A 13,707-nucleotide genomic window follows, 5' to 3' on the forward strand; every position below is an offset into this window, starting at 1 on the left:
ATATGTATCAATCATTGATCATTTATATATATATATATATATATATATATATATATATATATATATATATATATATATACACTCGTGATGCATGATAGAAGATTTTGAATGTCCGAAAGTATTTCGGATCCTGAGACAATAACAGTATCATTTTTATTATTTATTTATTTTTTTAATTTACAGTTAAGTCATTTAAAATTTTTTTCCTTTAAAATTTAGGGATTAAATTATACAATTAAATAAAAAAAATTTTAAAATGAAAAAAAATTAGTTGCTCATGAGTGTATCGAATAATAACTGCGGAATAGCAACCTGGCACATTCCATTGGCAATAATTTTTTTTATTTTAATTTTTTTCTCCTAAATTTTAAAAGAAAAAATCGAGCCGTTCTCTTCTGCTTTTTCTACTTCAAACATGCACACACTTGTCTAAATTAAACTTATTTGAGAATAAATTGTGAAAAAAAATAACTTGAAACAATTTGAGAAGAAGGAGGTTAAAAAGTAAAAAAATAAAATACATTGAATAATTCCACTGGTAAATATAAGATGAAATTAAAATTTTATTCCGTTGAACTTTTGTCTGATATTGATATGTTCGTATGGATGAAAAGGGTCATCTCCATTAATATATAGATGAAGCAAAAAATATTTTATTTTTATTTTATAAAAAAATAGTTAGATGTATGAAACTTTTCCGAGAAAGGAGTTTATTATACATAATTTTATCTTATATTATAAAAAATTATTTTCACAACTCAAATTATAGGATAGCAATTTTATTATTTATCAAAAAATAGGGATAAAACATAATACTGTAAATTACATGGGGCAAAACAAAAATATATAAATGGTAATTAAATTGAAAAAATATATAAAAGAAAAGAGAAGAAAGCAATTTTTTCATTTCTTTTTTATTATTATTATTTTTTCATGAAGTGGACAAGACGGAACTAAAAAAATCACAATAGGAAACGACAAAAAATTTATTATTATTTAAAAAATTGAGAGGGGATAGTTTTTATACTTTGTACTTTTATATTAAAAAATTAATTAGGTGACCGTTATCATCGCCCTTTGGTGAGAAAGTTTGGTGGAATGACACAAGAGGCGTTGGAAGTGCCACCAAAAGTATTAAATAATATCGTTCATAATTAACGTTCAAGGTTTGATATAATGTTTAGGCAGAAATTCCACCCAATCTGAAAATAATAATGATTCATAGTATGAAAAATATCAGTATGAATGCAGCATAATATTTACATTGACAATGAGTGGGGCCCCGTTGCATATAGTTGTGAGTGTCATGCTGCACCCAATTTTCAGGTTGGGTGGAATTAATTTCATATGAAGGAAATTATTAATATACCGAAGAAACAACCGAAGAAAGACTTTGAGGTGAGTATAGTTGGATTATTTCATATGAAGGATTTATTAATATACCTAAATTCAAATATAATATATTTTTTTTTCATAAATCTTAATCTCCCACGTACCCCTGCACACATTTGTGACAAATTTAGTTATTTGCTAATTTGAGGAATTAAAAATAGCATGTAACACTTATTCAATAAATGAAAAAGTGTTTTTAAAAGAACTTTTATTTTCAAATATTGCACTTGATATTCTTTGTGATTTTAAAGTTTAATATCCTGATGAATAAGTTATATTGATGAAATCGTAATTGCTTCTGGGGCTATAGGATCAAAAGAGTCATCTGTAGGATTAGATCATAAAGTTGGATATCTAAATTTTTAAAAAATAAAATCATAAAGTTAATAAGATCATTTTTTAATAACTATTTGATTAATTAATTTTTTTGGGTGCAATCGATCTCTAATCAAGATTGATTAGGTTGGTCAAACTCAAGTTGACTCGAGTTGAAGTTTCAATGTTTGATCAATATGTTAAGTTGGTTCAATGAAAGTTAAGTAGATTAAGATTAACTAGATAATTGACAAGATACGGAAAGTCCAAGTGGATCATGGGTGACAGATGCTTCGTGGTGGAAGTTCAACATGGAATTGATATGAGATGAAAAGTTTAAGTGGGTCATAAGTAACCAGACCCTTGACGATCAGAAATCCAACAAAGAGTTGACATAGAAGAGAAGTTCAAATGAGTCATGAAGGACCGGACACTTGTCATGAAAAACAAAGTCCAAGTAAGTCATAGAGAACTAGACACTTGATGATGACAGAAGTCTTGACAGATCAGGATTAACCTGATACTAAGAATAAATGAGTCCCGACAAGTCAATATTGACCTAATGCTAAGCAATGAAGTTCCGGTAGATTAAGGTCGATCGAATGTCAAACAACGATGAAGTCCCGATAGGTCAAGATTAACCAAATGCTAAGCAATAAGAAGTCTCAGTATGTCAAGATTGATCAGATGTTGAGCAAAGGAAGTCCTGGTATGTTAAGGTCAACTAAATACCAAGTAAGATTAGTAAGGATGAAATATGAGTATTAGTCGATTGATTGGGTGAATTAATAAATCGATGCACTCCAAACCTTGAAATTAGGATTTGAGATATTTTTAGGATTTGTTACAGTAATTATGAGTTCTGCTGTAGTAACTAGGATTGCTACAGTCGCTATGACTCATAGCAAACCCTAAACCTCAAAAATTATGATTTGCTAAAGTAATTAGAGTTTGCTCTAATATGTTAGGGTTATGCTATAATAGCAATTGATTATTGGGTTCCAGCAATCGATTGTTAGTACTGTAGCAGCAAATAGAATGTTGTGAAATCAATTGGCTAGTTCAATTGTTCATTGACAATCAATTGGTGACTCCTAATAATCGATTGCTAAAGTAAAAAAGAGTCGTTTTATAAGTTTGAACGTTCGGATTCGAGTGTTGGGATGTATACTAGAATCCTAGCTATCTATGTAAATAAACATTCTGAAATAAGAATCACATTTGGTCAATGTTTGCATTTAGTTTTTATGCAAGTGTCCATTTAATCTATATTGTAGATAAACATGGTGTGCGGAGTCACACACAGAAGACCATGTTATCAGTTCCTTATAGATTACAAACAGTGTTCACAACCAAGATGAATTGGACAAACCATTGGATTGGTTGTAGTGTAATTTGGTCTTAGTCTGTCTTGACTATAGAATTACACTAGTACACTCAGTGTGTATTGAGCAGGACCATCTGAGGATTGTTCGATTTATACTGACTATATAATCGAACTAAACCTCTGTTGCTATGAATGTACATGCTCTTAATCCCTATATAATAACAAGCACATGTACTTAGTATATACTTCCTTGATTCATTAAAGGGTGAGATTTAGAGCGATGGATCAAAAGGCCCGATGAGTTGGGAAGTAGTATTATGTACATGGTGTGTTGTTGATTATAGAAGGAAACTGTGTCCTATAATCTAGGCTGATGATGTCCCCTTGAGGAGCTCATAAGGATTATCATGTAAACCCTGCAGGTGGACTTTGTCCGCATGATAATAAGGTTGAGTGGTACTACTCTTGGATTAGAAGTTGATTAAATTCGAGTTGTCAGTAACTCATTTAATTGACGGACATACGATATCTTAAACACAGGGAGATTAATGTACTTATAGTAAGAAGGAGCCCATATTGTAATATGGGATTGGTGCGGTAGTGCGATGATAACTCTCTAGTGGAATGAGTTATTATCGATGGACTTAAGCTGTGTGTTCGGTGAAGAACATGGGAAGCTTAAGCCCATCAGAGACCTAAACCAATTCCTCCTCTAGGTCCCTGCTGTAGCCTCTGGAAATCCTCAAATCCGCCTTGGAAGAATTCGTGAAGAAACTAGGCATTCGAACCCATACAAAGCAGTGTAATCGATCAACTGATCGATTACACACCTTGGTAATCGATCACCTGATCGATTACCAAAGCTCCGTAATCAATTAGCTGATCCATTACGGAGGCTGGTAATCGATCACCTGATCGATTACCAGGCTTAACCTGATCGATTACCAGGCTTAATAAGAAAAAGTTACGAGCTTTAATCGATTCCTTGATCGATTAAGCCTCTGGGTTCGAATTGGTAACTTCCGAAATCATACCAAATTCTCTGATCTGATTGATTGAAATCATACCAAGTTTATGATTCAAATCATACCAAGTTTATGAGGTGGCTAGGCTATAAAAGAGGAGGCTTGCAAAGGGTTTGAGACACAACGAAACAAATCCTTTTGGTCGCCGGAACCCCTCTTTGGTCGGCAGCCATCCACCTACTCTTCCTCTTCTCTTTTCTCCAAGATAAAGAGAAGGAAGGAAAGTTTGCTAGCCATCGGAGAGTAGAATTCTGGTGGAGAAATTCTCGAAGGATCGTTGCCCACACAACGTTCGAGAAGAGGAGAGGAATACAGCAGAAGATCGAGGGATCATCCACATCCTTCACAACAGTCCGAAGAAAAGGTATAATTTAATGTTTAATCATTTCCGAAAAAATTTTTATTCTGCAAGAATCAACCGGAACGGTTTTTCAAGACTTTCCCATCAGAAGGATAGTAGGAATAGTCGTTAGGACTAAGCCTTAAATGTAGTCGCCTTGAGAGACTGTAAATCAAATAAAATCTCAGAGTTTTACATGCAGCATCAGTTTTAATTTAAGTTTTCACTGTGCATTCAAACGATGAGCACGAAATTGAAATGAAGCGAATGAAGCTATTCACCTCTTTTAGCTCACACGGGTCCTAACAAATTTATTATTATTATTCAAATTATTCAAATAGATAACGTCGCTAAAGGAGGATGAATAGTGACTATGGATTCTATCGTGTTCATCATTCATTGTGCACGTTTATAAAGTATTAACACACAGTGATAATATAGAAACAAAACACATGCACACCAAATTGATTTACGTGATTCAGAACCTTTGACTCCTACTCCTTGGCTTAGTCCTAGCGATTCTTTACTATATGTCTCTTTATCAAATACCTTCGAGATGCAGAGAAACCTCTTACAACACATATTCTTTACAAATATATACAAAGCAAAAATAAGTGTAAAATGGTAACAAAAGAAACCGAAATGAATAATTTAAACTAAGAAGCTTTGATTTGATCGATGTTTGTAGGTCTTGGATTGCCTCTTGAGGTCTGAAAATACAACAATACTCCCCTCTAAAATCTCAAAGAACAAGAAGCAAAATCCTCCAATGAAACCCTCTTTTATAGGCTTCAAGATGTGTCTACTTTTCTCTTATTAATCAACTACATGCACACATCGATCGATTTCTCTGCTAAATTCGACCATTTCACCTACAAATGATTATTTCCAACTCATCTTTGACCACAACAGTCAACTATTCATTATCATTAATCGACTAATTCCAAAACAATTGAGTACTATAGTCGAGTTCAACACATTTTGTTTGCTCGAATAGTAACAATAGTCGAGTCAACTGATCCACTCCATCAACCGACTGATCATCATCAATCAAGTTTCCAACTCGACCTAAAAGTCTTTTGTTCAGTACAACAGTTGTTGGGATCGTCATCAATAGAGTCCCCCACTTGACTGATACATCAGTCGACTGATAAAATCAATCAATCGATTGGTCAACCACAACCCCACTTAAGTCCCCTCAAATCGATTTCGAGGTTTAGAGGTCATTAGTTGATTGTTACTCCCTAGCAGTCATACATTTGTTTTCAATTTTTCAAAGTTAAATTCTCGCATTATCTAGTATTCAATTGACCTCAATCTATTGAAATTTCTTTTGTCCAATATTTGATCAACTTTGACTTGTCAGACTTTTTTTTGTTAGCATATGATCAATTTTAACCTACTAGGGCTTCATCGTTGCTTAGCATTCGATCAATTTTGATCTGTAGGAACTTCACCATTGTCCAATATCCAATCAATCTTGACTTATCAGGATTCACCATTACATAGATCCAGTCAATCTTGACTTGTTAGGACTTCACCACTATCAAACATCTAATTCTCTTTGATCTATTTGGACTTTTGCCGAACATTTGGTCATCTGTACTGACTTGTTAGGGCTTCTTTCATTATTAAGTGTTTAATCAATCTTGATTTATTTGGACTTCTCTCTTGCCAACTCCCTATTGAACTTCTGATTGTCAAGTGTCCGGTCAATCATGATCCACTTAAATTTCTCTTTTGTCAACTCCCTGTTGGATTTTTGATTTTCAAGTATCTGGTCAATCGTGACTCATTTGAACTTCTCCACTATCAAGTATGCAGTCAATTTTGACCTATTTAATTTTTCACTCAACCATCCACATCCAAATCAATCTTAGTCAACTTGACCAAGGTCCATTGCACTAATTTCTTTCCAATAAAATTTTCTTTTATTTGATGTCTTGCTTTCATCAACAAACATATTAATCAAATATTATAATTTAACTCAATCTTAGTCAACCAAATTTGATCAACTTTGATCAAAGGTCTTACACAAAACACTCTATACATATAATCACATATCTGGTGTCATTAAATTTATAGAGATTTGGGGTCGATGAAAAGAAAGCAATAGTATATAAAAGAAATGAGGCTGACTTGTTGTTCAAACAATGGAGGACGGGTTTGTCTTAGAATAGACTAACACAATTTAAAAATTATAATTAACAATATTATATAGAATGTTAAATACAATTACTAATATTCTATAGGATGTTAAATATCATTTCCCTGGGTTTAAATTTGCAATATATTTAGCATAACATTAATTGAGTATGCAAGCTTGGCATTGGCATATTGGTATGGGTGGTCGAAGTTCGCCCCTGAAGCATAGTTAAGTTAATTATGATGGGATAGATTTATTGAAGTGGACAAGAGCCGAATCTCAACTAAGCCGAGACAATGTCCTCCCCGCCATAGCCAACTACAGTTTCCCGATTTACCTTTTCACAAATGGTCATGGAACCAACCGTGTGAGGCTGTTGGGGTGGTGGGTTCTACCTTTTGCATAAGAAGGGTGGCCGTAGTTCCAATTTTGTTTGTAAATTTGTGTATTGGTTTATGGATTTTGATAGTGATTTGTGTATACTTATTAATTAGATTTCCATATATAATCAATCGATTTTGGTTGATTAATATATTTTTTGCAAAGGAATAAGTATTTAATTAATTAATAGGTAGATTGATTGGGCCTCACCATCTACATATTGATTGATTCGAGAAGTTCAATTATTGCTTGTCATATTGATTGATTGAAACCTAGTTACGAGATATCAAAGGAAACATATACAGGTCCCTCCCCTTCTCAACTTTTTAAATACTATCAAATTTGTTTTTTAAAACTTAGTCTACGTTACTAATGTATGTTTTTTGTTGGATTAGGCTAAAACTTTGCTAACAAAAAACATAATCCAAACCTCATAACTCGTCCATCATCAAAATGCCCAAACCTAGTTGGAAATTTTGTGATAGAACTTCTTTTCGATGACATCTTAAACAAACAAACTATAGATTCAATCGTACAACGGATAAGAAGAACTGTCTATACATTGAATTATCATTTTTGCAACAATGAATTGCTATACAAACAGTAAGGCTTCTGTAGCACAGTTTTCCTTTTTCTACATTCTCTCTATCACCACAAGGTTCACCAGCAAAAGTTATAAATGAGCAAGAAAATCGTCGACAGTATAGTATATAAACATGAAAACCAGGTACGTAAAAAATCACTCTACAGAGGTCACTCGACTATCCTTGACCAGATTTTGTTATCTAGCAATGGAACTTAGTTTTTTTATACATTTCCGAACATGAGTGGGAGAAATCTGACATAACTCTGAAGAGATCGGCAAGTGTGTTTTTAGACTCACAAGTGAGTTGTCCCCCACCACCTTGCATTGCTTTCTGCAGGCTCCTTCTGCAGCTTTCAGCTTGATATATGCATTCTCTAAGGCAGCCCTCCTCTGTGACATTATCCTGCTCATATGTGCTCCTTTTTCTCTCCCTTAATGGACCAATACGGTTTTGTAAAAAAATTAGAATGCCATCAATTGATGAAAGTTGTAATTGATTTCAAAATCGAAATCTATGTTTCGCGTAGATAGATTTAAACTATTAATTTGCTCCAAACCGATTAAGGATGCATAAGAAATTAATTGTTTAAAGTCAAACCCAGAACAACATTAATTGTTAATTAATGTTATATAAGGAAGTGGATGAGGAATAGTTTCACATCGGAAATTTTCGATGGGTTTCCTTTCCTTATTAATGATATTGTGTTAATGGAGTTAACACAAAAAGCTCATGTGCTCTCTTCTCACAGGCGAGCAGGTGCTCGCACCTGTGAGCCCGCCACGCGCGCACGCATGCACACACGCAATGGGCGCTTTGTTGTCGCACTTTGCACTTCGCGTCACATCCTCTCACCCAAAAGGTATTCAACCTCTTCATTTGGTATAAATAGATCCCTCCAGATACTGAAAATTTCATCGAATTCATCGATTCTACTGATCTCTTGTGCATTTATCTCATCTTGTGCATCCGGAGTCTAAAAAGCTTACGAGAAGGTTCGTTGGTCTCGAAATTTGAAGTACTGCTATTCCGAGATGTTCGTCATTGTATCTTGGGAACGAGTTGCTGCTATCCGTAAGCACCGTAGCGGAGCAATATCATTTATGGAGATAGTGTTGAACATTAGCCTCGACGATCCGTATCAGTTTGCATCCTCTCGGAGCTACCGGAACCAACATTACCCTTGCACCATACTATGGACAATGAATTTATATTTATTGATAGTTTAAAAAGAAGTTATTTGTTTATAAAAATTGATTTTTGTCATATTTGATTTAAAATAATGTGGATGATTTTGACACATCACACCATCCAAATAATTCATATTCAATTTCATATTATATATTTTTTGGAATAATAGTTTGATTTGTCAAGTAATGAAAATAAAATTTAAGTAAAATTAACCAATAAATAGTATGTTTTGAATTATAACATTCATCCTAATTCCTAACCTTCACAGTTTAACAATTTAACATTTATTAATTCATTTTAACCGATCTAATTACCATTTCTTAAGTTTTGCAGTAAAATAATCTTTACCTTTCTCTCGAGTACACAATTGTATCTCGCTTAAGCTTGTTAAGTCATTTTCATACACTTATTAAATAAAACATATTACATATAGATTAGAATAATTGATAACTATATGCATTATTCAAGCAAATATAACTTATTCAAGCAAATATAAAGTTGAAACAAGAATTGGTCTTATTTTTAAGACAATATTATCTTGCTCATGTTATTACAATTTATTGGAGATCATTTCCTAAAATATAATGACTTCAATTCAAAATAGAGAAACTCTAAATTTTAAATCCTTTAATGCTTTGTTTGGATGAGATAAAAAAGGTTCATTAATGGAATAGGAAGAGAAGAGAAGGAAGGGAAAGGGAAAGCAAAGTAAAATATTTATATTTTCCTTATTTGAAAGGAATAGAAAGTTCATTAACTTAACATGTATTACCTTTCTTGGAAGGAAAGGAAGAGGAATGAAAATTAAATATATAAATTATAAAAATACTCTTACTTCCTAAAAAAGATAACATATGTAGAGGACGAATGAGAAATTATAAAATTCTATCAATATTGCATGTAAAAGTTGGGAATGTCCTAAAATAGACAATGCATGCTCTTTGGATAAATCTCTATTCTTGGATAAGAAGAAGAAGACTAGGATTATCTGTCTCTATCTAAGCTCGTTTAACTTTTAAGTTTTATTTTCGAAAAGATTTGAGCCAAGCTCGAGCCGTTCGTGGAGGTCCGACTTAAAGCTCGAGCCAATATTGCATATAAAAACGAACCGAGAATGCGAGCTTGGAGAAGAATTACACTCCTAATTATCTGTCTCTATCCTCTTACTTTCGAAAAGATTTACGACGAGGTCCGATGTCGATATCGTAGGTGCGAGCGGATACAGCGGTGCGTGCGTTATGTGAGGAATGACGTACGACGGTGCAATACCAAGATATCTTAATAGATGAGTTAATTTGAGAAGTGTCCATGGCTTAAAACCCTTATACCATATTACTTAAAGGATTAGCATATCTTAAAGGATTAGCAAATCTTTTTCTAAATCATTTTCTCTATTTATCTATTGTAAAAAAAAAATAAATTGCTGAATTAAAAAAAATCTTGAAATCGAGTGATCAAACAACTTTTTTTTTCCTTTTCTTTGCGTTGTGCGTTATCCAAATCTTCTGGACTCGTCCAAAAGAAAGATATACTCAGATTGTTTATGAAATCGAGTGAAACACATTTTTAATTAGATTGTTTATGAACTATCATTTTGACCCAACAGCATCAATTTAAAATAATATTAAAATAAAAAAATACTATTGAAATGAGGACTTTATCAAAAAAAAGATATGCTCAGATTTAATTTTTGTTATATACTTTTATATCAAATAAACAACAATAAAATACTTATTGAATTGGACATTGAATTTGTCAAACACACATAAACAAAGAGTTCTTTAGGATTAAATTCTTTTTTAATGAAAGATTTAAATCTATATAAAATATTATTATTTTGAAAGAGATTTAATTATAAAATAAGTATTTAAGCTAACCGCGGTCTGCTCCATGTGAATGATTCCTGGTCTGAAATTAGATTTTATCGTTATCCTCGTCACGACGTCCAGATTCTGTGGGTCATCTTTTGGGTCTAACCTGACCGGATTTGTCAAGTCAGTTACGAACTCAAATGCAAATATGTATCGACTTAATTTGTGAATGCATACGATCTCTATGGGTGTAATTGTATAGTTACGATGAGGCTGATGATGCTTATGCGCCAAGATATACCTAGAGGCCAATGCATCCCCCCGTGAGCGTCTCTGCGCACGCCTCGATTTGCTCTGCCTCTCCGCCTTCCTGCGATTGCTTGCCGCCGAGGCTTCCGCCCAGTCCGTGCAACTTCGCCGACCGTGCGACTTCGGATCGAAGTTGATTCCGCAGGATTCTGCTTCGTTGCATCGTCTGAGTTAACTGCCTATCCTTTGTAGCGAGATCGGATTAGGGATTCTTCAGGTTGGAATTCTTCCTTGCGATTTCTTGTCGTTGCCAGATTTCTTGTTGCTGCCCATTGCTTTATTTTTTCTTGCCGCTATTCTCGATAACTTTGGGTTCGATTTCTTTGTTTCTTGGATTCAAGCTGCTGCATCTTGGTTTCGGTTTCTTTAGGCGGTTGATTCCGTTGGTTTCTTGCGCGAGTCTTGAGTTTCTTGTGATGGCATAGTGTTTGTTAGGGTTACCTTTAATTCGGTAACAATGTTACAATCACCGATTACCTTTCAATCATGAGATGTTCTCGCCATATGAGGATGGGAATCTTTCAATGAAGTTCGTAGTGCGATCAATTCATGACTTGATTGGGATGGGATTATATTTGTTGCAAGCAAGAATGCTTAACCACCATGTACGCTTTATTGTTTTTTTGCAAGCAAGAGTCTTCCTCAAGTTATGGGATGATGCCATTTCTACTTTATAAATTACATGCCCTCAGTCCTTCATGCTTAAATTCTCTTTACCAATTTCCCCCCTTGTGATGGCCTTTTACCTCCACCTCGTGTGCTTGGTTGTGCCTGTTTTGTTAATCTCCTGCTGTTTGATAGAGATAAATTGTCTCCTAATATATGAAGTGCATTTTTCTTGATTATTCTTGCTTGAAGAAGGGGTATGCTCAATGCTATTACCTTGAGCTACAATGTCTTTTATATTATATATATATATATATCTATATGTGTGATCTTCTTTGACTTTGTTCCGTTTTCCCTACTGTGTCATCTGTTTCAGATTTTGTAGTAAGAGGTATTTCTTGTTTCTACTCTATTGCTTCCTTCATTATTTGTTCCTACACTGTCCTCTCTTATTAAGGTAGTTGCACCACCCTTGTGAACCTACCAAGGAAGGTCAAGAATTTCGCATGTTACAATCACACTTTGAGACTCTATTGTTGTCCCAACACCATCACCTGTGTAGGCCTTGATCTTCCTGTTGCTTCAAGGAAAGTACTCACAAGTATAGAACCTTAGATCCTTTGTCTCATTACATTTCTTATGTTTTTTTTTTATTTCCACAATATTCTACCTTTATCTCTACTTGGGATTATTTTAATGCTTTTTTACTATCTTAAAAGCTTTATCTGATCTGAGATGGAGACAAGTTAAGATTGAATACGATGATCATATCACATTCTAGTGCTACATATGAACTTATCACCCTTCTCTCTAGCAAGTTTGTGGTTGGTTGCAAATAGATATTTACTATAACAACAACAATCAAGCCTTATCCTACTAGGTGGGGTCGGCATTATGGATCCTTCACGTTATTGGACTTTATCCCCTATTATATCATCATTTATATTTAAAAAATTTTATCTTATTTTATTGTTAATAATCAAGTTTTTTTATCTTCCTCTTCCTCGTTTGATATGCACATTTGTTACAGTTTCACATTGCCTAACTGGATCATTTATTGGTCGTCTAAGTATATATTTGTATCATCTTAAATGTATCTCTCGGAATTTTTCCCCAATAGGTAGAATTTCGACTTTCTTTCTAATATTTTTATTTCTTTTCCTGTCCATCCTTGTATGTCCGTACATCTTTCTTAATATCCTCATCTCTGCAACTTTCATCTTCTGTTCATGTGCTCGAATCATAGCCTAACATTCAGCTTTATATAACATAGTGTCTAACCGCCGTTTTATAAAGCTTTCCTTTAAGTTTTAGAGGTACTTTACGATCACACAGAACACCTGACGCTTTCTTCCATTTTAATCATCCCGCTTGTATTCTATGTAAGATATCTCTATCAATCCTTCTATCTTTTTGCAAAAATGATGCTAAGTATTTAAAACTCTCAGTTAGAGATAATTCATCATTTTCTATTTTAACAATTATCTCATTATATCTAATATTACTAAACTTAAATTACATATATTCTGTTTTTACTCTACTAAGCCTAAAACCTTTCACTTCTAGTATTTTTCATCAAGATTCGAGTTTAGCATTTATTCCTTCACGTCTTTCATCTATCAAAACAATATCATCTGCAAACAACATGCACCGCGGTACCTAGTGAGTTCGTTCATGATTGTAAAAATATAGGGGCTTAGTGTTGATCCTTAATATAATCCTATATTTATGGGAAACACTTTGGTTAATCCGCCTAAAGTCTTCACTCTTGTCATTACATCCTCATACATATCCTTAATTAGTTTAATATACGTTATGATAACACATTCTCTTTTCTAAAATTCTCCATATAATTTTTCTAGGGACTTTATTGTAAGCTTTTTTTAAGTCGACAAATACCATATGTAAATCTTGCTTCTGTTCTCGATACTTTTCAATTAGTTGTCTGAGAAGATGTATAACTTCTATTGTTTACCTTCCAAATATAAATCCAAATTGATTTTCGGTCACAGTGGTCTCCTTCCTTAGTTTCTTATCTATTAATTTTTCCTAAAGTTTCATGGTATGACTCATTAGTTTAATATCCCTATAGTTTGTATAATTTTGTACATCTTCTTTATTATTATATAAGGGAACTAGAGTACTTATCCTCCATTGATTGGACATTTTTTAATTTTCAATATCAGGTTGAATAACTTTATAAGTCATTCAATACCTTGTTTCCCTAGACACGCCTATACTTCTATTGGAATATCATCTGGTCCAACTGCTTTTACATTT

At 33.4% G+C, this 13,707-nt stretch overlaps 1 protein-coding gene across 1 annotated transcript in view; it reads left to right on the plus strand.

Annotated features, from left to right (window-relative positions):
- Positions 1–10,848: 10,848 nt before the first annotated feature.
- LOC141812791 (uncharacterized) overlaps positions 10,849–13,707 on the plus strand; it is a 36,183-nt gene continuing 33,324 nt past the window's right edge. Inside the window, 1 exon segment of the mRNA XM_074700778.1 lies at positions 10,849–11,038. The gene's annotated coding sequence lies outside the window, so the exon portion shown is untranslated.

This window comes from Curcuma longa, chromosome 19 (genome assembly GCF_044706935.1).
Source record: "Curcuma longa cultivar G26 ecotype Majalengka, Jawa Barat chromosome 19, ITB_CL_G26_1.1, whole genome shotgun sequence".
Taxonomy (NCBI): Eukaryota; Viridiplantae; Streptophyta; class Magnoliopsida; order Zingiberales; family Zingiberaceae; genus Curcuma; species Curcuma longa.